At 35.8% G+C, this 23,095-nt stretch overlaps 1 pseudogene; it reads left to right on the top strand.

The window, feature by feature from the left end:
* The first annotated feature begins 1,329 nt into the window (after window positions 1–1,329).
* The window catches only part of LOC112834463 (importin subunit alpha-1 pseudogene), a 93,020-nt pseudogene continuing 71,254 nt past the window's right edge, over window positions 1,330–23,095 (top strand).

The following is a 23,095-nucleotide window of genomic DNA, read 5'->3' as shown; positions in this document are numbered from 1 at the left end:
ATTGAAATAAAAACTTAATACAAAAAATAAATAGGAGCTAGAAGATAAGGACTTTTAGGCAATTAGAATCAATATGTGAGAGGAGCTAGAAAAAAAGCTAGGTAATATGAATATAACAGTCACATATAACACTTCATGTTAAAAAGAAACAAATGCAAATACTACAAAGATTATGATGTTGCAAATAGCGTTCATTTATTTTCAGCACATTCTAATTTGCAGACAATCAACCAATATTATATAAACTGAAAAAACATACAAAGTATGTAAATGAGCAGAGCTTCTAAGATTTGTGAAATTAATATATGTATAATTGAAGAACTAGCTGAAAAAGAAAAAATAGGGACAATCTTTAAAGAGATAATGTTATAATAACCTAAAATTGAAGAAAAGCATCAAGCCACAAATCTAAGAAGCTCACTGAAACTCAAAAATTTAAAAAAAAAAGCAAAGGAAATCATACTTAGGCACATCTTAATTGAAACTTCTAAAAAACTAAATTAATTGAAAAAATATTAAAAGTGGTCAGAGAATAAAGACACTTTGCATACAGGGCATATGTGATATAAATGATAGATGACCACCTTCAGAAACAGTGAGGCCAGAGGGTGAAAAAACGCCATTTGTAAGTGATATGAGAATAAACTAGTAAACCCTAGTCAATTTAGAATTCTGTATCTAAAAAATATCCTCTAAAAATTCATGCAAAATAAATGTATCTTCATACCATCAAAATTGAAGAGAGTCCTATTCCTGGAGACTAGCAATATGACAAATGTTGAGGAAGCCCAAATCTACATGAAGGAATAAAAGTCCCCTTAAAAGTAATATTTATGAAATTTAAAAACATCATTTAAATTAAAAGTATATTTTCTTGTTTCAATACATATTGTGGGGGTACCTGAGTGACAGTGGGTTAGACTTCTGCCTTCGGCTTGGGTCATGATCCCAGGGTCCAGCATTGCGGGATCAAGCCCTGCATCAGGCTCCCTGCTCAGTGGAGAGCCCTCTTCCCCTGCCCGGCCCCACTGCTCCTGCACTTGCTCTCTCTCTCTCAAATAAATAAAATCTTTAAAAAAAAAAAAATACGTATTGCGATAGGCAGAATAATGGCTCCCCAACAATTTCCAAGTTTTAACCTTCAAAATTTGTGCATATATTTAATTGTAAAGCTGAAGTAAGGTAGTAGATGGAATTCAACCTGCTAATCCAAAGATGTTTAAAAAGGATTATCCATCTTTGGGCTGGTCCCAAAAGTGGTGGGACGTCCGCACAGCCTCCTGTGGAAGCCCGGGCCTCCGTGTAGCTTTCTCCCTTTGTCTCATAACTATGTCCACCAACAAGAATGGTAATTCACCAGCTGCCTGCCTTAACAGATTTAAGAACAAGGGGAAAGAATACAGAAATGAGGCGGTGCCGAATAGAAGTTAATTTGGAGCTGAGCAAAACTAAGATGACCAGAGGCTGAAAAGGAGAAATGTAAGCTGATTTCCTGATGACACTACCTCTCCACTGCAGGAAAACCACAACAAGCAGGGCACTGCACATTGGTCTGTTGATGACATTGTCAAAGGCATAAAGAGCAACAATTGGGAAAGCCAGCTCCAGGCTACTCAAGCTGCTAGGAAACTGCTTTCTAGGGAAAAATAGCCCCCCCATAGACAACATAATCCAGGCTGGTTTGATTCCAAAATTTGTGTCTTTCTTGAGCAGAACTACAGTCTGAATCTGCTTGGGCTCTCACTAACATTGCTTCCGGGACATCAGAATAGACCAAGGCTGCGGTAGATGGAGCTGCTATCCCAGCATTCATTTCTCTGCTGGCATCTTCCCATGCCCACATCGGTGAACAAGCTGTATGGGCTCTAGGAAACATTGCAGGTGATGGTTCAGTTTTTTGAGACCTGGTTATCAAGTACAGTGCAGTTGACCCACTATTGGCTCTCCTTGCAGTTCCTGATATGTCATCTTTAGCATGTGGTTACTTACGTAACCTTACGTGGACACTTTCAAACCTTTGTCACAACAAGAATACTGCACCCCCATTAGATGCTGTTGAGCAGATTCTTCCTACTTAGTTTGTCTCCTGCATCATGATGATCCAGAAGTATTAGTAGATACCTGCTGGGCCATTTCCTACCTTACTGATGGTCCAAATGAATGGACTGAAATGGTCGTGAAAACAGGAGTTGTGCCCCAGCTTGTGAAGCTTCAGAAGCTTGTGAGCTACTGAATTGTCCATTGTGACTCCTGCACTAAGAGCCATAGGAAATATTGTCACTGGGACAGATGAACAGGCTCAGGTTGTAACAGATGCAGGAGCACTTGCTGTCTTTCTCAGCCTGCTAACGAACTCCAAAACTAATATTCAGAAGGAACTATGTGGACAATGTCAAACATCACAGCCAGTCGCCAGGACCAGATACAGCAAGTTGTGAATCATGGATTCGTCCCGTTCCTCACTGGTGTTCTCTCTAAGGCAGAGTTTAAGACACAAAGGAAGCTGTCTGGGCCATGACCAACCATACAAATGGTGGGACAGATGAACAGATTGTATACCTTGTTCATCGTGGTGTAATAGAACCATTGATGAACCTTTTAATTGCAAAAGATATCAGAATTATTCTGGTTATTCTGGATGCCATTTCAAACATCTTTCAGGCTGCTGAGAAACTAGTGAAACCGAGAAACTTAGTATAATGATGGAAGAATGTGGAGGTTTGGACAAAATGGAAGCTCTACAAAACCATGAAGATGAGTCTGTGTACAAAGCTTCATTAAACTTGATTGAGAAGTGTTTCTCTGTAGAGGAAGAGGGAGAGCAGAATGTTGTGCTAGAAACTACCTCTGAAGGCTATATGTTCCAAGTTCAGGATGGCACTCCTGGGACTTTTAACTTAGATTGTACAGCTGAGGCAGTAAGTTGTTTTGTTGTTACTCTCTTTGGTAGAAGTTTGTCTTACTGTTTCTCTATTAAGAACTCTTTTCAAATGTATTTTGTTATTGTGGCACTTTTTACAATGGAACTATCCTTGACCAGTTCCAAAGTGTACAAATTGTACGAAGCTCTTCTTCTCAGTGGGTTTCTTATTTCTATGTGGAATCTCCTATCTTGCTGTGCCTGTAAATAAAGACGAAATTCCACCCTTAAAAATAAATAAATAAACAGGATTATCCAGGAGAAACCAATGTAATCACAACAGTTTTTAAAGGTATAAGAGGTAGCCATGACAAGTCAGTGTCAAAGTGATAGGATATGAGAAAAACTTGACCAGCCATTGTTGATTTTGAAGATTTAAGCAGGGCGGGGTCATAAGCCAAGAAATGCAGGCACCCTCAAGAAGCTGGAAAGGGTAAGAAAGTATCTTTTCTTAGAGCCTCTAGAATGAACACAACGCCTTGATTCTAGCCTAGAAAAACCCATTTGGGACGTCTGACCTCATGATAGATATTACATTTTCATCGTTTTAAGCCACTAAGTTTATCCTAGTTCATAATAGCAGCATTGGAAAACGTGTGTGTGGGAGTTTGTAGGTTACTACCGTAGCACAGAAGGTGTTAGGAAGATCAATAAAATTATACTACTGTAAATTTCTCCCTTGTCATGTGTAAAGCAAAATAGTATCAGAAGGTTAATATTTTGATAAGATGCATACAATAATAAATAAAGGGGGATGGAGACAACCACAAACATAATAAATAAGTCAACTATGTTTTATCTTAGAGGGCATTAAGTGCTATTAGAAAACAAAATAAGTGTCACAAGAGAAAGGGCTAGGAAATTCTAAGGATAAAGTTTGTAATTTTAAATAAGGTTACCAGAACAGGTATTGTGGAGAAGTGACATTTAAGCAAAGTCTTAGAAAATGCTAGAATGTTAGCTCTGGGCTATCTGGGCAAAACTCCTTCCAGATAAAAGGAACAGTCAGTGCAAATCTACAAGATGCACTGGGCCCTGGAATGTTAGAGTAAGAACAAACAGGCCAGGGAGTCCGAATTGCAGTGAAAGAGGGACATGAGTGTCCAGAGAGGGGGTCAAAGTTTACCAAGAGGTCAGATCACATAGACCTGTGGAGGCTTTTTCTTTCCCACCGTATTAAAAGGGGTTATGCTCCCTTAAGAGCCAGACTTGTGCTCAAGTGGGCAGATGGAAGCTTGGCTCCGGGTCTGAGCTGAAGCCCAGGGTTAGATATGGGAGTGAACCAGAAAGGAGGTAAGTGCTTAATTAATTGTTACTCATCTCGTAAGTCTCAGTCCCACAGACAGAACACCTTCCTTTTATTTGTATGAAAATATCTTTGCAGGCTTCTGATAGTAGAATAAGGCCAACATATAAGGATCCAATATATTTTGCGACTGACTGTTCTTTAGTGTAGTTTCAATATTGTTCTTGTAAGATGGAAGTTCAGCCCTTAGTAACATTTTTTTTAACAAAATATTCAATAGTAAAATGTAAAATTTCACAAGGTGATACAAATTTTCATACTAGCAGTTTTCTAATAGACTGCAAGGTATTCATGAAATACAGATAAAGAAATGTTTTCGGTATTATTTCTGAAGATGGTTGTTAAATAATTTAAAAAGTGTAACCTTATGGGAAACTAAATGAACACTCAGTGTCCTAATCTAGCAATACTGAATAATTCTCCTTTGAGGGACATTTTTTTTTTTTTGTACCTAAGATCAAGTATCTCAGGAGTAATTTTGATTCTTACTCATAGTCTGTATGTTGGGGTGACACTAATGAATCTGACAACAAAAATCATTTGTATGATAAGAAAAATGTCCTTCTTCAATTGTGGTTTTTATAATATTTTCATTTTCTCCTGAAATGCTCTGGTTTGTAAGTATCGCCTTCATTCATTTGGCACTGCGCTAGGGTCTAGGGGTACAACAGTGAATAAATATAGGTCAGGCTTCTTCCCTTTCGGCGTTCATATGTTTGGGCCAACTATTGTAGTACTTTGGAATATCAAAAAACCACAGAATGCTCAAGAGAAGGATAAAACTGATGACTGTAACATTAATGGGTTAAACTATAGGAGATACAAAGGCTATTTGTCATCATACTTCTGCCAACTAAATGATTAAGGACAGAGAAGAGTGTCTATCAGATCTAAGGTAAATAAACCAGCAAAGTAATATTAAAGTGTTCATTTCACTGGAATAGTAAAGCCAAATGACAAAAATGTGTTATTGTGTGCTGGTGAAGATATTCACCAAATAAAATTAAGGAAGAGAGAAGAAAACCTTGTAAAATAGTGCAAATTTGTTATAATCCCACCAGGTAAGAGTCTATTTAAAACTATTAAGATAAGTATCAGTCAAAATAAACTAGGTGATGCTGAAGTAAAAAAGATCCCAACTCTCAGGGGCTTAAAATCACATGTTTATCTGTGTGTCATGCTTTATATCTATTGCAAACCAACTCTATTCTTCAGAAATTGGCTGTGTATTTGTGTTTGTATGGTGCAGAGGCAGAAAGAAGGTTTATGGTGAACCATGCACTGAAAGTTAAGGTTCTATGCAAAATTAGTGTAAGTCACTTCCACTTACAGGTCATTCACTAAAACAAGGGGGGAAGTCACTGTTCAAGGACTGTAGGGAAGTTCAGTGCTAGCATTAGTGTCAGAATATTTGGTGAACACTGTGAATGACTCCCCATGGCTGTGATTGCCAACTTTGAAAATACATATTTATCTTTATCTTTAGTTTTCTTTGGAAATATACTAACCATCATACCTCTACCAAAGTAACATTAACATATCAAGGTTAATATTCTAAGATGTTTCCTCTTTCTCTGTAAAAAAAAAAAATTATGGTTAGAGCATTTAACATGAGATCTACCCTCTTCACAAAAGTTTAAGTGTACATTATTGTCAACTACAGGCACAATGTTGTACAGCGGACATCTAGAACTTTATTCATCTTGCACCACCTAAATTTTATGCCCACTGAACAGCAACACCACTCTCCTATTTTCCTAATGAATGGATATAATTTCAGGATAAGAACTAAACACATTTTTCTTTCTTAGCAGGATGTATAGATTTTTTTTGTATTTGTGCTATTAAAGATAATACTGCATGTAGTTTTACCTGCCTGTTATTTCTATAGAGAGTCCTAGAAATAAAATTGTTAGATAATGTGTTTGTTCATTTTTATTTTAAACAGACACAGAAAATTACCTCCCCAAAGCTTGTTAAATTAGCTTGACTATCAACAGTAAAATAGCCACATGTTTCCATTTGTTTAAATTACAGAAAATTTTATGTGGTCGTCATTCACCTTGGTATTTTGAAATTTTGAAATTGGAAATAATGATCTCAGTTGTGTTAAGGTTAAAAACCAGCTTTCACCCTTTTTTTCCTCTGTTGGAAAACTCAGGACAAATAAATTCTATGAACAAAACAACTAACTGAAAAATACCTTTTTGGTAACATTGAAATCTGCAAATTTAAGATTTAGAAAAAACTAGGTTTGGTACAAAAATATTAAAAGCTAAAAAGCCATATCTGAAAATAGATTAGAATTTTTGTTGACTGAAAATTAATGAGAGGATTTAACCCGGACATAATTTGGATTGAGAAATTTTCACCCACAGAAATTCTACTTGGTTGAAATAATGACACCAAGGAAACTACAACGGCAAGAGTAATATTTTGTAAAAATTAATATGCTCTGAAGAAATGATCAAGAAATCAAATATTTGAAATTTATAGAAAAGCAATCCATCCTGAGGAAAATTACTTCAATGACATCAACCTGGATTAAACCAGGAACATATAACGATGCTATTAAAACAAGAAAGAAGATCAAGAGTGAAACTGGCTTAATTTCATTGGGGGAATACACAGTTTCACTGAAAAAGCAGTAAATCAATTTTGGTATAGATCTGACTGAAATGTTTGCATCCATCATCAAGACCCCAAAGAATATTTGGAATAAAAATGAAATGGTAGGTAGATATTGGGTGTTCAAAACTTTGGACTCACAACTTGGGAAAAGAAAACAATGCTTACTCTGCCCCCACTATGGGCATTTTCCTCTGCTCCTTTCAGCCTTCTGCACAAAGAAGCAAAAATCTCAAACACACAGTAGGCATAAAACTCAAGACATCAGAATTGGGCTGTGTTTATTGTTTTTCCTTCTACTTATCATTTGTTATGCACTGAATTGTACCTCTCCAAAACTCCTATGTTGAAGCCCTCACCCCCCATGTGACTATATTTGGAGTAAAGGACCTCTTGGGATACAGTTAAGGATAAATGAGGTCAAAAGTGCTAGGCCTTAAACCAGTAGGACCGGTGTCCTTATAAAAGGAAAAGGCACCATAAATTGACACCCTTCTGTCTTTCTCCCCCCACCCCATGCCATATGAGGACACAGCAAGAACTCAGTCATCTACAAACCAGGAAGAGAGGACTAGAAACCAACTCTGATAGCATCTTGATCTTGGACTTGTCAACCTCTTAAACTATGAGGAAATAAATTTATGTGTTTAAGGCACCCCAGTCCGTGGTATTTTGTTATGGCAGGCTGAGCAAACTAACACACCATCCTAAGACCTCTTTTTTGTCTTGCTAAAACTCACAGACATTTCTATTCCTTCTATGTAATTCTTCCTCTTTGATTATTAGTGCCCCAGTTCCTGGAGAAAACTTCATCTCTCAAATATCCTTGCTTAGCAATTTTCTATAACCTTGGGCCCCAAAGTAAGCTTTCCAAAGTCTCTGGAAAATTAGGCAGATTGAATGCTACCACAAACCTGAACTACAAACATGCAGTTACTCTGAGTTTTGTAGGCAAAGTGAAAGAACTGCATCTATATGACAAAGACAGGAGCACAAATACATGTGTAGTCTAAGAAGAAGTCATGGAAACCAAGTCTATATCAAGTCGTTTTTTATATAGGCATCTAGGTAGTTTGAAATTCTGTGATATCATCACTCAGAACTTAAAAAAAAAGGTTATTATATCTCCCTTTGTCATAAAAAAACCGATGAAAGCAAAGTGGAATCCTAATGGAAAGTTATCTGTGGTAATCAAGAAAACATGAATGTAAAAACTCTCCCAACATCAAAATTCTGAAGAAAAAGGATTTCAATTCAGTTACTACAAGTTGATTTCTATTTCTACAAGGTTGAGGTAGAAAATATTCAAATGCAAATATAAGTATAATCATGTCTAAGCAAATATACAGTTATGGAATTTTTAATAATTTATTAATTCATTATTTAGAACCAATACACTTTCAAAAAAAACTCCGAAACATATTTTGTAAAGAAAATATATACTTTGGTATAGATCTGACTGAATATGTATAAACTGATATATAAATATATATAAACTGATGTTTAAAGCTTGAATAATGACAATTATATAAAATTGGTGTATAGGTTTGGAACTTTTGCTAAACTAAACTAAATGTTTATTACTGTTAATGTTATCTCTTTTGTTCACAAGTTCTAACTCTGAGAACTCAGGCAAAGACAAATTGAGTTACACACTTTGATGTTCTAACCAAAATATCAAACCTGCATTTTAAGATTATCAAAGTTTTCCAAAACTAAATTCTAAAGGTAATGTGTTCCCTGGGTACCGATATGAAGTAGATGTCCTGTCCATTATCCTGACAAAAAACAGGATAATGGACAATGTCTTTAACAGCAGCTTATCAGCAAAGCTAGAAGCATTCTTCAAATGTCCATTTACTGAATCTAACCTTAATAAAAGCCAAAGTCATAACATTAAAAATCATGCAATGAAGGCATTTCTGCCAAAGTTTGAGCCTGTCAGGTAAGCATTTTTATAATCCAACTTGATAAAATGGTCAAGTTTACACTAATTTGAGCTGTGATGGATAGAGGTCTTGCACTTTGGTTATCTTTCTTGAGCATCAGTCTTATCCTTTACATGTAGAAAAGTAATTTCAAGTTTAAACTCTTTGACTTGAGCCAAGAACATAGGGATTCCAGATTGCCGAAATAGTGCAAGCATTTTACAATAGAGATTGAGAAGTATAATTTATATGCTCCACAAGGAGAGTGTGACCAGCATTTCCTCAGTTTTAGATCATTTTTAAATGTGTCCAACTGAGATCACATATTGTAGATGAATATCTCAATCATACACAAACTTCAAAGTTGCTCCCACAAAACTGCAAATTATTTTTCCAAATTCCATATATCATTTGCTGGAACCAGCATCCCATTAGATCCTCAGGACAGAAACATGATGGATATAATTTAGATTTCTGAATTTCCCTCTCTCTTATTCTCTACTTCTAACCAATAATTAATCTCTAACAAGTTCATCTCCTAAGAATATGTTTATGGTATTTATTCTCTTTTTTCCACACTCACACAATCCTCATTGGACCTTCAATTAAAGTTACCTGAGACTATCTGTGCTCCATCTTTCCCATTAGAGATCTCTTTAAGACATAACCATTGATCAGGACTCACTGAGGTAAATCTTTCATGTATTTCCTCAGACATCAGGCAAAGGGCTAAGGTCACTGTCATGGTCAGGAGGACTTAATGACATCTGATAATATCTTCACTCTTCAACCCTAACTCTACCTGCTTACAGTTTAAATACAAACAACATAGAAACTATAGAATCACGATGGCCAGCTTTTCCACATTTCCTCCATTTATAGGCACAGCCTTGTCTTTCTAGAAAACTCCTATAAATTATTAAAGATAATGCTCAAATGGTTTGTGTGTGTGAGACCCCTTTTGTGAAATGTCACGGAGTCAATTGTGTGTGGTTAAGTACCAGTAAAATAGATGTCACTTGTCAAGATAAAGGAGGCATAGCTTGTTTGATGACTGTTTGGTAAGAAGGATTAGGAACTTTCCATAGATGGTCACATGAGGAAGGAAAAACTCAAGGCTAATTTAGATTGAAGTGGGATTGGATTTTAGTGTGCTAACAGAGATAAGATTTGGGAAGAAAAGCCACTATAAGTAATATTTATCAGTTAATGGAAGTGGGGACTAAACAGATTCTATATATGGGGAAGAAATTTCAATGTGCTAGACTCCGGAGGTTGAGGTAGATTTTCAATAAAGCTGATAATGTGTAAGTTCGAGGGCCCAGGCTCCACCCAAAGCCCTAATTTTTCATTTGCAGTTCTGTGCTCTTTTACTTAAAAACAGCCCATAAAACTGTGTGAGCTTCAGACACTGAAAAACCTTGATAAAAAATAGCATTAAGCCAAACAGAAAACTATAGGAGGCCTCATTTCTACATGTTTGCCAGTTTCCTTGGAATGACTGCAACTTGGCCATCATAATTTTCTTTCATGTTTAGAGGTGAGTAGCACAGGGGAAATGATTTCATTTTTTTATGATATAGAAATTTGAGTAGAGATGAAGCAATGCAAGGAGAATCAGAACATTATTTTTTTTTTTTAACAGATGTGGGGGTGCCTACGGGTTTCTTTTTAACTATTTCTTTCTCTTTCTGGAATGTTGTATATATGTCCCTGCTTGTATTCCTGTATATGTGTGATGTGGGGTGTGTGTGTGTGTTTATATACACACACACATATATACATATGTATGTGTGTTTAATATTCCTAAATAATCTCTTAGAAATAATTCAAGCTCTTGCCAATTTCCACTTAAATTCCACGCAAAATGGAGAAAGGAAGATCTACCTTCCTCTAAAAGATTTAATTAGAAGGTAAAGAATGATGATGATAATCTATTAATAACTATCAATTATTAAATACTTATTTGTGCTTCATTTATTTTTATTCTGTATAAATGTGAAATATAAAGAATAAATATTATTTTATCTTGTGTCTAAATCCCTTCAAAGAAATCAATTTCTCACAGGCCAATAAGAACATGTGCAAAGTTAAAACCCACTTCACATTGATTCTTAAGCCTAATCTCTTTCTACTAATTCACTGGACCACTCAGTTTGAAAACAATTGCAGCATTCTGGCACCAAAGAAATCCTGGACACTGATTTTGGATGTTCTGTTGTTTACCTTCCAAGAAGGAATCAGCACATTCAGAACTACTTGGTTATTTGCAAAAGTTAGATGCTTTTTTTTTGGAAGCTATTTACAATAGAGTTTTTCCTCCCTGGATAGGACTTTCTTCCATCCAGGATTGTATTGTACTATTATGGACCACTCATGACAAAATCAGATCTGCATGTTTTCATAATGAAACTGGCCTGTTCATGGGTAAGGCGATAATAGTGTTTCTTCAATGATTAAAAGCTGGACTGCTGATGTCAGCTGAGAGTTGAATTTCAGTACTGGCATTATAGTCTGCTGGCACTGTAACTATGAGTAACTTTTGAGCCTCACTTTTACTGTCTGTTAAGTGAGAATAATGATATTACAGACATAGCACTGTTAAAAAAAAAAAGTATATGTGATCATGCAAGTAACAAGTTTAGAATGTCTCCTTCCCTCTTCTCTTCCTGGCAGTTTTTTTTTTAAGATTTTATTTGTTTATTTGAGAGAGAGAGAGAGAGAGAGAGAGAACGAGTGAGGGGGAGGGGCAGAGGGAGTGGGAGAGGGAGAAGCAGACTCCCCGCTTGAGCAGGGAGCCCGATTCCGGGCTCAACTGCAGGACCCTGGGATCATGACCTGAGCCGAAGGCAGACGCTTAACCGACTGAGCCACCCAGGCACCCCTCTTTCAGGCTGATTTTTGGGGGAAGATTTTTAGGTCGCACTGCATTATACTGTTTAACAGATGTCTAAGACTTCACTGAGGCTGGTTTTACTGTCAAAGAGTTCACCTAGAAGAAAGAAGAGAGGAAACAGGTGTGTGCTACTGAAGGAGCTGCCAGTGATTCTGCTTCTCTCCAGTCATTCTGAGGGTTAAATACTTCTTTTTCATTATTTAGAAATGAGAACAATAAAGTATATTAGCTAAATATACAAACTAAAAGTGGATAAAGTGATAAGATTTCAACAGCAAACAGGATAAATCCAAGGACTAAACTCCACACCAAGGAGCAAGCAGTGCTCTGTGAGTTAACCAATGTCATCCACTCAGGTGTACTCTGGCGGTGTCCTCAGCCAAGGGGATCACTGTATGAGGTCTCTTTGGAAGAACCTGAATCGATACTAGGTAGAGAGCCAAAGTCTGAAACAACCTGAAGGCAGTGAAGTCCCTAACATAGGGGACTGTATTCTCAACAAGTCTGAAAAGGTCAGCTGAGCTCTTTGTTGAGGAATATTTTAAATAGTCCAAGAAACAGACTCAGCATTTAGTCACAGAACTTGCCGGATTTTTGGAGACACATCCAAATTGTATTGCTCTGCTATTGTCATTCTCCAAAGAAGTGCACTTGGATCAACACTGAAGAGCCAAATAAGTTTCTAAGCTTATGTTTTCTCTTGATATTTGAACTTAAAAAAAAAAAAGTGGGGATCAAAAACTATGTAGGAAGTATTTATTTGTATCATGTAGAATATAAAATTATACATGTACACATTGAAATATTTCTCTGAATAATATGGGTCAATGTTATTTTCTAATTGATTAAAAAATTAATACAGAAGATTTATGGTCTTACAATCAGAAACTAATACCATTATTTTACCATTGCTATTATCCACACGTGTAGAGTGTTGATGTTTATCCCAATAATTACCTCGATTTTTTAAACTTCTATCAGTATGTGAAACACAGGGCCCTTTAAATTCCATTTGAAACCCATATTAATAATGTGCTATATTTTATGACTTACCTTTAAAAATTTATGGTAGACCTATAATGTATACATATACTTTAATGGCTATCTATTATTTCTTCTGATATGAAATAGTATTTTAATCAGAAATGTCTTCTCTTTAAATTAAGGGTATAAACCTTGCCAGAGTTTTATCCTGCTGTCATATAGAGCCATCATATTCAATGTTTGATGAATACCAATAGCAACATACTACTTGGCATTTGATAAAAACATGAAACTTGGGCGCCTGGGTGGCTCAATTGGTTAAGCGACTGCCTTCGGCTCAGGTCATGATCCTGGAGTCCCAGAATCGAGTCCCGCATCGGGCTCCCTGCTCAGAGGGGAGTCTGCTTCTCCCTCTGACCCTCTTCCCTCTCATGCTCTCTATCTCTCATTCTCTCTCTCTCAGATAAATAAAATCTTAAAAAAAAAACAAAAAAAAACATGAAACTTATTTCAAATAGATGTGCTAAATAGTATTAACGCATTTCCCAATATGTTTTCACTATATGAGGTGATGTGGAAAAAGTGGTCTTAATGCTAATCAGTAACTGCCCAGTTGAAGATGTAAAAATTCATCCAAGAATAAAGAAAATCATATGAATTTAGGAACACCTTGTATTTATTTCAGATGCATATTTTTATTGTAATAAGATTAAAGTCACTTAATATAGAACTCTAGTTTAATAAAAGGAAGTTTCTACATTAATTTTTCCAAGACAATTTGAAAATTATGTCTTTTCATGGACTAGAAGGAAGCATGTGCTGGATTTATCTGAACCCCCAAGAGCACATGCTCATATTTTTGTATTATCAACAAAACAGAGCAGGTCCTTCCTGGACTGAGGTAGCTAAAATTATAATGAGGTGAGTAGTACAACACCTGCCACAGCAGGAAAGGGCCCTTTGTCAACTCCAACTTAGTCGGTATGAACGGCCAACTGAACTAGAGTAGGAAAAAAACCCACAATTTGAAAACAATTATGTAAGTTGGACTGAGATATATGGTCTTCATATAATCATTCTTACATCAGAAGAAGGGATTAATGACTCTCTAGATGTCTCCTACAGGGTTTAATTTGAGAATTTCTTCATATTTACAAATGCTGTATAAATTGACTTCACAAATGTGCGCATTACTCATTTTTGGAATAGGGTGAAAATATATGAAACCATTTTTGTTAACTTAAGGATTTCCTAGTATTTTTAGTAGACCCGAGAGTAAAGCTTAATGGCAAATGAGTAGTTTTTATGCCAATGTGGTATTTTGTATCCAAGTTCTTTAATGTGATATCTTCATGAGTATAAAAATAGTTTTATAGTACTTCTACACATGTAGTTTTATGGGTTTTCTATGAATTTTCCTCTGATTAATGGAAACTCAAGGTCAGTGTACTCCTACATAATAATGAGTGTTGGTTTCATTTATGGATAAATGTTCATATTTGATATTTCAGATCTCAGGACAGAAAAATCCCGGGACCTATATTTCCTTTTAGTGTTAGCACACTCTGCAGTTGTTAGGAGAGCTGTCAATCTCTTCTTAATACATTCAAGCCCTTTGGAGAAAAGCACAGGCCAAAGGGGAAAACCCACAGTGGAAAATTTCCGAAGCTGATTACAGAGAAGGCTGAATGGTAGTCAAAGGTAAATTTCCAAAGGGATCCGATTAACATTGCGCTATCAAATAAGAACCGGAAAATAAGCCATTAATTGCATGGCATTTTGTTCTTCTACCTGGTTTTTCATAAGTCGGACTTCCTTCCAGGCTAATTAACCGCTAAACATTTTACAAGCAATCCAAGTGCGGAAGCAGTAAAAGATGAATTGCACTTATGAAGTAATTGACAAACGGTATATTGAATATTTTAAGCAATGATGGCGTGCACCCTCATACCGGAAGAAAGGCTTATGTACTGCCATTTGACAGGTCATTAATCTTAAACCTCAGCATCAGATAAGAGAGGCTCAAAGCTAAACTGAACTTCACACATTAGGTGGGGTTATCCTAGTGCAAAGAGCTTCTGAGAAAACACTTAGTGTTCTTGGCTTGGCATTATCAAAATAACACGGGTGTTATCTCAGATGAATTCCCTAGTTATTTTATTTCCTTTTGACAGTAAAGTCAGAACTGCCATACCAAGGCAGTTCTCAAAGAAATTCAATTACTGAAATGTCTGACAGCTTGCTTTGCTTCTTACTAAAGTTTCCAAAGTTGCTTTCAGCATGTATAATATAGTTTGCTTTGCAAGACATGCACTGCATCTTATAATTTTTTAAAAAATTTCTAAAGACAAAATTTGAGAAACAAAAATTTTGGTTGCAAGAAAAACAAAGTCATGATATTAGATTTGGAAACATTTATAATTTTTTATTGAGGACATATTAGCTTTCCTAGGATTGCGCATGGCAGTCAGGAGATAGAATACTAAGTTGTTTCTGTCATTAAATCTATCGAACATTTATTGCCAGGAAATCTGAAGTCACTAGAATACTTTGAATTCAAATGGTGCATTTCAAATTTTAAAATGCTTTTATTTTAAATATCCATGTGTTGAGTGAGTACGGTAATGACAACTGAAGCATGTTTAAGAAGCATCTGAATCATGTGACCCATTTTCCAAAACTGGGATAAATATTGGATGAGGTAAAGAACATCATATGTCTGTGTGTTATTATGCCATATATAATCTATATAAATTGCATTAACATATAATTGCTATATAAAACAGGTGATTTATATTTATATCACAAGTGTTAAAAATGATTTATAAAACATGCGTAGGAGCAAGATTTCAACAATTACCTTGCTTCTACTGACTGACTAGTATGTTTAACTTAAATTCTTATTTTCTTCAACTAATTATAGCTCAAGATTAGGCTGCAGAGAAATATTAGGGAGAAGGAATGACACTGTGTCCACAATCCAACATTATTCCACCTATAGCTAACTTCAAGGGAGTGGGCACTAGAGAATTTCTTTAAGGATTACAATTCTTTCTCTAGTTTGCCTTAGAACATAAGAGGACATTTGCACAGACTGTCAAATTAGTCATTTATCCTTTTCTTCTCTCTCTCCCAAGTTTCAACATTTCTAGAAAAAAATTAAATTAGGCCTATTTGACCTTTCTTTTTTTCCTTCTTTAACGGAACTAGGACTTAGAGAATTTCATTCTACCATTCCAAAAATGGGCTTTTCTGAAACTCGATGCTGTTAAAAATTTGACCTGTGATGTATGAAATTGTTTAATCACTATATTGTATACCTGAAACTAATATAATACTGTATGTTAACTATACTGGAATTAAAATTAAAAAATTGATAGAAAAAAAAATTTTGACCTGTGAGGCACTTAATAATCACCTGGTCCAAGCCTCCTCATTGACAATGTGAGGAATGCAACATTAAATAAATTATAAAATCATGTCTCTGTTAGGGGAAAAAAAAACAAACACTTGGGTCCTACACCAACTTATATCTTCTAACACTACATGTAATTTTAATCATATATAATAATAACTACTGACACATGTCAGTTTTCAAATACCTACTGTCCTGTGAACACATTCTAAAAACAAAATTAGACAATGTATTCTTTGATTTTATTTGTTGTATATTTTCTAGAGAATATATTATGCAACCTACTTTCAATTATATTTCATAACAAAAAATCTAATTTTTCCTAATAATGTAATGTCAATGTGTATTCTTCCTATTTCTAGTGCTTGGCTCTGAGCAGAATTAACAATAGATAAATGGTTATTTGAAATGCTATTAGGCTTTTTCAACAAAGTGAATAATAAACTACTGAATGCAATACAAGATTCCAACTTCCTAGGATTTCTATTCAATTAACCCCTTTCCTCTCTCACTGCTCTTCCTGAAAAAGCCTCCTCTGCATTTAAAAATCCAGCTCCCTGCTTATACTATGATGGACACTGGGAAGAACACAGCTTTGTTGACTGGTTTGTTCTGTAGTCAAAGACAGACTGTAAATGGGCATTTGGATAGTAGTATGTTTTCTCAGAAAATTATGCCTTCTACTTTTATATATGACTATTTCATACCTTCTCTTTTCCCCTCAAATCTCAAATTGTCTAATCACTCCCACTCCTCATTCTCAGGTCATGACCTTGACTGACTTTCACTAAGAAAAGATAAATAATCAGAACAGAATATCCATATCCTCTCATGACATCTAGGTATTAACCTATACACAAGTGGACATTTATGCTCTGCTTTTTCTTCTGTCATGAATCAATCCAGCTAACAGATTCCATTTCCTTACCCTCCTTCAAGGCCTTTGATGCTAAGGTTGTTCCCCCTGCCTTCTGAAACATAAGATGTTCACCCTCCTTTATGACTAATTCCCTCTGCACACACATACATAAACATGTATCTTGGGGCACCTGGGTGGCTCAGTCATTAACCATCTGCCTTCGGCTCAAGTCATGATGCCAGGGTCCTGGGATCTAGCCCCATATCGGGCTCCCTGCTCAGCGGGAAGCCTGCTTCTCCCTCTCCCACTCCTCCTGCTTGTGTTCCCTCATCTCGCTCTCTGTCAAATAAATAAATAAATAAAATCTTAAAAAAATAAATACACATGTATCTTGATAGACCTATGAGAGATACATAGATGATAAATACTGGATGACAGACATTTAGATGATAGAGAGACATAGATAGATGATAGACGATAATCTACCATCTTACAAGTAGAAACCGGAAATAAAAACTCAGATTTACATATTGGCCAAATATTGCCCTGTTTTTCTCCTCCTAGTTAGAGCAAAACTTCTCAAGAGTCTATGAACTCATTGGCTATACTTCTCCAATTCTCCCTTAAACCTACCCTCATCAATTTTATCTTCATCACTCCTTGGAACCATTCCTACAAAACTACCGGTGACATGTAATTCACCCAAACCAATGGTCATTTAATCTCCATGTTACTCAACCTCTTAGCATTATTTGACACAACTGATCACTTCCTGCCTCTTAAAACACATTTCTCACCCCTCTTCCAAGATCTCTCTCCCTTTCAAGCTTGGTTTTCCTTTCATTCCATTAGAAGCTTCTTATCCATCTCATTTTTGAGTCCTCTAAGTATTCCTGACTTTCCTTAAGTTCTTTCTTTCTTCAGCTTACATTTAGCTCATAGGTATTTTCATCTCACTATATGGCTTTAAATATATGTAGGTGGTTGATAATTCTTCCTTAGTCCATTCAGTCTGCTATAACAAAACGCTATTAGGTAGCTTGTCAACAACAGAAAATTTCTGTTTTGGAGACTTGAAATCAGGGTGCTGGTATGGTCAGGTGAGGACCTTCTTCATGTTCATAGCAGGTACCTATTCACTGTATCCTCACATGGGGGAAGGGATGAGAGAGCTCTGTGAGGACTCTTTTATAAATGAATTATTTTATAAATGAATTCCAGAGGTGCCTGGGTGGCTCAGTTGTTAAGCATCTGCCTTCGGCTCAGGTCATGATCCCAGGGTTCTAGGATCAAGCCCCTCATTGGGCTCCCTTGCTCAGCGGGGAGTCTGCTTCTCCCTCTCCCTCTGCTGCTCCCCCTGCTTGTGCTTTCTCTCTGTCAAATAAATAAATAAATAAAATCTTTAAAAAAATGAATTCCATTCATGAGACCTTCACCTTCATAACCTAAGCCCTCCCCAAAAGTTCCACCTCTCAAATCCATCACCTTTGGGGTTTTCAACAGACGAATGGTGCGGGGGCAGGGTGGGAAAAACACTCAGATTATAGCACTCTCTAAACAGTATTTATGGCTATAATATTTCCTGAGTTCAGATTTGTATATCCAGCTGTCTATTCAATATTTCTACTTATATGTAATAACTCCTACAGAATAACTCTTATAGAACGCTTACATATAATAACTCTTACTTATATGTAATAATAACTCTTTCATTATACAAGAAGCACTCTACCAAGTACTTTCTGTGTTTTTAGGTACATGGTCCCCCAACAACATTATTGGATAGGTACTCATTTTTTAAAAGATTTATTTATTTATTTATTTGAGAGAGAGAGAGAGCACGAGTGGGGCAAGGGACAGAGGGAAAGAATCTTCAATCAGACTCCTAGCTAAGAATGGAGCCTGACACGGGGCATGCTCTCACGACCCTGAGATCATGACCTGAGCCAAAACCAAGAGTTGGGCACTCAAAGGACTGAGCCACCCAGGCACCTCAATTTTTACCTTTCTACTTATGAGGAAGACAAAGCAGAGAGTAAGACATTTTCCCAAAGTATCATCTGGCAAATGGCAGAGCTTGAATTTTAACCTAGGTATTTTGGCTAGACAGCTGTGTTCATCATGATGTTTTACTTGTATTTAATATATCCAAAATGGAACCCTCATAATTAACTCTTTAACTATTCTGTGACTCCAGTCCTCCCCATCTAAGTAAATTTTAACTATATTCCTTCAGTAGTTTTGTTAAAAATACCAGGAATAAATTCAATCCTGACATCCATTAAACCAACAAATCTTGTACCATAAAATACATCCAACACTTGGTCATTTCTCAGATCTCCACATTAGCATTTTGGTTCAAATCACCATGTCTCTTGCCTGGATTATTGTACTTTCATGCTAAGATGTTTCCTAAGTTGGCACTTGCCCTCATCAAGTCTATTCTAAACATGTAGAGTGAGACTAAATGCGATCTATTAAGGTTAAATATTGCATCTCCACTGCTGATATCCCCAAAGACCCACCTCAGTCAACAGAGTGTAAAGTTCTTATCAGGGCTTATGGTGCCCAAAGGACCTAGCCCCCAACACTTCTTTAATCTCATCTCCTTTTCTCTCCTGTTTAGCTATGGTCTTCTGTAACTTCATACCCCAAGATGCTATGGCTTTAGAACCTTGAACTTGTTCTAAAGAGATATCCTCACTGACATCCTCATTAACTTGCTTCCTTGCCTCATGCATTGAATTGCACTCTTTCAGAGAGAGCATTTCCTACAACAGTATGCCCCATCATTCTCCTTCTCTGATTTATAGTACCTTTACACATTTATCAGCATCATGTGTACATTATATTGTTTTATTTATAGGCATATTGTCAGTCTCCACCTCCCTAATTGAAATAGAAGCTCATTAAAGAGATTCTACATGGTTTTGTTCACTGTTCTATCCCCAACAACTAAAACAATGCCTACCACATGCTAGATGCTTGATTAATATATAGTAGATGAATAATATATGAACCACAATCCATCCCATTCAAGACTCAATGGTCAAAAATTTGAGGGAAGAGAAAAAGTTTACCATTTGGCTTTCAATTTTACATACATCTACTTTTCCATTCCAGAAAAGAAGGCACATCTTATCCACCACATATTTCTGTTTCCCACTTAGCAGAAACCAATTTTGAGCTCTTTGGTTCAAAACATAAAATAATCTGTAAAATAATGACACATAAGCATAAAATTATGTAAATCTATAGGTAGACTGAAGTAAAATGTACAGTTCTAATCTGTCTCTGTACAAAGACAGAAAGAATAAAGGCATGAAATGAATTTGAGTTCTCAATATTGATAACAAAGAGAATTTTTCTGTAACATTGTGTAACTTGAAATTTGAAATCTGAACAATAAATTAGTGAAGGGACATTGGGAATACTTTTTCATACAGGAATCATACTTCTGCCAGATGCTCATCCAACTTCTGTTAGAAAAGATTTAGGAAAGGAGAAATCACTACATTAAAGATAAAACCAATCCCACTACTGGACAGTTATAATGATTAGATTTTTTTTTGTTTTGTTTTATCAAAACTAAATCTGGGGGGGCGCCTGGGTGGCTCAGTCATTAAGCATCTGCCTTCGGCTCAGGTCATGATCCCAGGGTCCTGGGATCAAGCCCTGCAACGGGCTCCCTGCTCAAGCAGGGAGCCTGCTTCTCCCTCTCCCTCTCCTGCTCCCCCTGCTTGTGTTCCCTCTCTCGCTATCAAATAAATAAATAAAATCTTAAAAAAAAAAAAACTATATCTGGGCGCACCTGGGTGGCTCAGTCGGTTAAGCATCTGCCTTTGGCTCAGGTCATGATCCCGAGGTCCTGGGATTGAGCCCTACATCGGGCTCCCTACTCAGGGGGGACCCTGCTTCTCCCTCTTCCTATGCTCCTCCCCACTCATGCTCTCTCTCTCTCTCTCTGTCACTCTCTCTCAAATAAATAAAACCTTGAAAAAAAAAAAACCTAAATCTGCTTCATGGTCACTTTATTCCTTTAGTGTTCATTTTGCTACACTGTTTAACTTTTTTAAAATAAATGTTTCAGATATATGAGTATTTTTAACATTTTCTTTGAAGCAGAGATAAATTCATTTTTTCACATTATGTATGGTTTTATGTACTTTTTAACTAAGTTACCTTCTTCTGAAGCTACTAGAATTTGTTAACATCTCTTTTATATTAAGTTTCCCAGTATTTGCTGCAGTACATTCTAACAATAGTGTCTAAATTCACTAATCCAAATTGGCACTGAAATGACCGCACAACTCTAAAAATAGCTAACAGCTGTACCAGCACTGGAAATTAAAGTAGCATGCCATGCACCCTTTAGAAGCTTGAATAAATTTTTTCGGAATTTAAAACAGGTGATACTAGATAAAAAGATGTTTTCACTATATAACTTGGAAATTCTACTTACTGAAAAAAGATACATAATGTCAAGGGAAACAGGTCTTGTCAGAATCACATCATTCTAAAGGAGTGGAGCTGAGATAAATGTATGATACACAAAAGTTGGGGAGGTCATTATTCAGGACACTGCTAATTCCAATAAACACCATTTGAGCAGAAATACCAGAAAATCTTACCTATACATAACTGTAGTTGTTTGGCAAGCATCACTACAATGCAGGACAGAACCTTTCTAAGGACCAGCTGTGGTTGTTAAGCCAACGGGACTCCGTCTTTCATCAGTATAGAGAAGAAACCATGTTGAGCAAATACTCACTTCTATAGACTACCTGTAATCCACTGGGTTCTATCACCTTAGGTCAGCCTATTACCTGACAGACCTTCTGTCAAACTTGTCTCAACCATCTTTTTGGCTTTAAGGCTTTAGTAAGATAAACAAATAGGAAGTGAGGGGATTGAAGTCATTCCTCTTTGTTATTGGGAGAATGGTTTAAAAAAATGATAACAGAGACAAAAGAGTCAATCTAAAAAACCTTTGTAAATATTTTTGAAATAATTGCTCAAAAACTACTTATAAAAATTATATACATTTTATAGGTAAGATGTATCAAAAGGTCAAAAGACCCATGATTCCCTAGCTACTTAAACCATGCTAAAATAGTTGATAAAATATTCCCAATTATTTGATCCATTTGAAATAACGTAATTCCCAAATCCTTCAAAGACAGCTGCAACAGGCAAATTAAACACTAATTCTGTAAATAGAGTATTAGAAAAATTAAACTTGTCAAGGTATTAAATAAATAGACCAGGAGCAAGTAAGGATTTTTCCAGAGGCAACATTAAGAAATCTATTTAACTCCATTACTAGGGCAAGAGCAATAAACTTAATTACAAGCATCTAAGTATTGAGGAGGGCATTTAAAAATTTTAGTATTTATTAGTATTAAAAATTTTAACTATGACAGGATAAAGTTAATTTCTTAAGTTTATAAGAATATTTACATGAAATATAAAGCCAAAATCCCACTTAAGAATGTAAGACTAAGTACATTCTTTCAAATCCAGGACAAAAATATATATATATAGAGAGAGAGACAGAGACAGAGAGACACAGAGAGAGAGAGAGTAAAGATTCACTATTTCAGCTTGCATCATTTTAAATAATTTTTGCCAAAAATAATAAAATAAGATAAAGAACAGGAAGAAGAAAATATTCATTATTTTCAGACATTATTGTTCACCTGGAAAACACAAATCATCTACTTATCTGTTAAAATTATTAAGACCACTTAGTAAGATTTCTGGATACAAATCAATAGGCAGTAATCAATAATTTAGAGTTACAAAGTAGATTTTTTAAAAAAGAATCCATCAACATTAGCAAAGATCAATATAATATGAAAAATCAACTGAAACTTTCAGGAACAATATTTTTCAAAAAAATACTATAGATCTTTACTGGCTATCAAAACAAATTTTGAATGGGTAAATCCAATAATATATAATTATCAGTTCTTTCCCAAGTAAATCTTCAATTTGCTGTGTTCTCAATGAAAAGGCCTATGATTTTTGGATAGAATTGTATCAAAAATATAGATATGTACTCAAGAGAGTGATAAAGGTAGCTAAGAAAAGTGAGAGAATATAATTGAAAGTGTAATTGCCTCCCAAACTATTAAGAATTACAGACTAGATAGATCA

This window comes from Callorhinus ursinus, unplaced genomic scaffold (genome assembly GCF_003265705.2).
Source record: "Callorhinus ursinus isolate GAN/ISIS: 27379988/994484 unplaced genomic scaffold, GSC_fseal_2.0 scaffold17, whole genome shotgun sequence".
NCBI classification, from domain to species: Eukaryota; Metazoa; Chordata; class Mammalia; order Carnivora; family Otariidae; genus Callorhinus; species Callorhinus ursinus.
The sequence above is the reverse complement of the archived record's forward strand: the minus strand, read 5'-3'. Positions and strand labels throughout refer to the sequence as shown.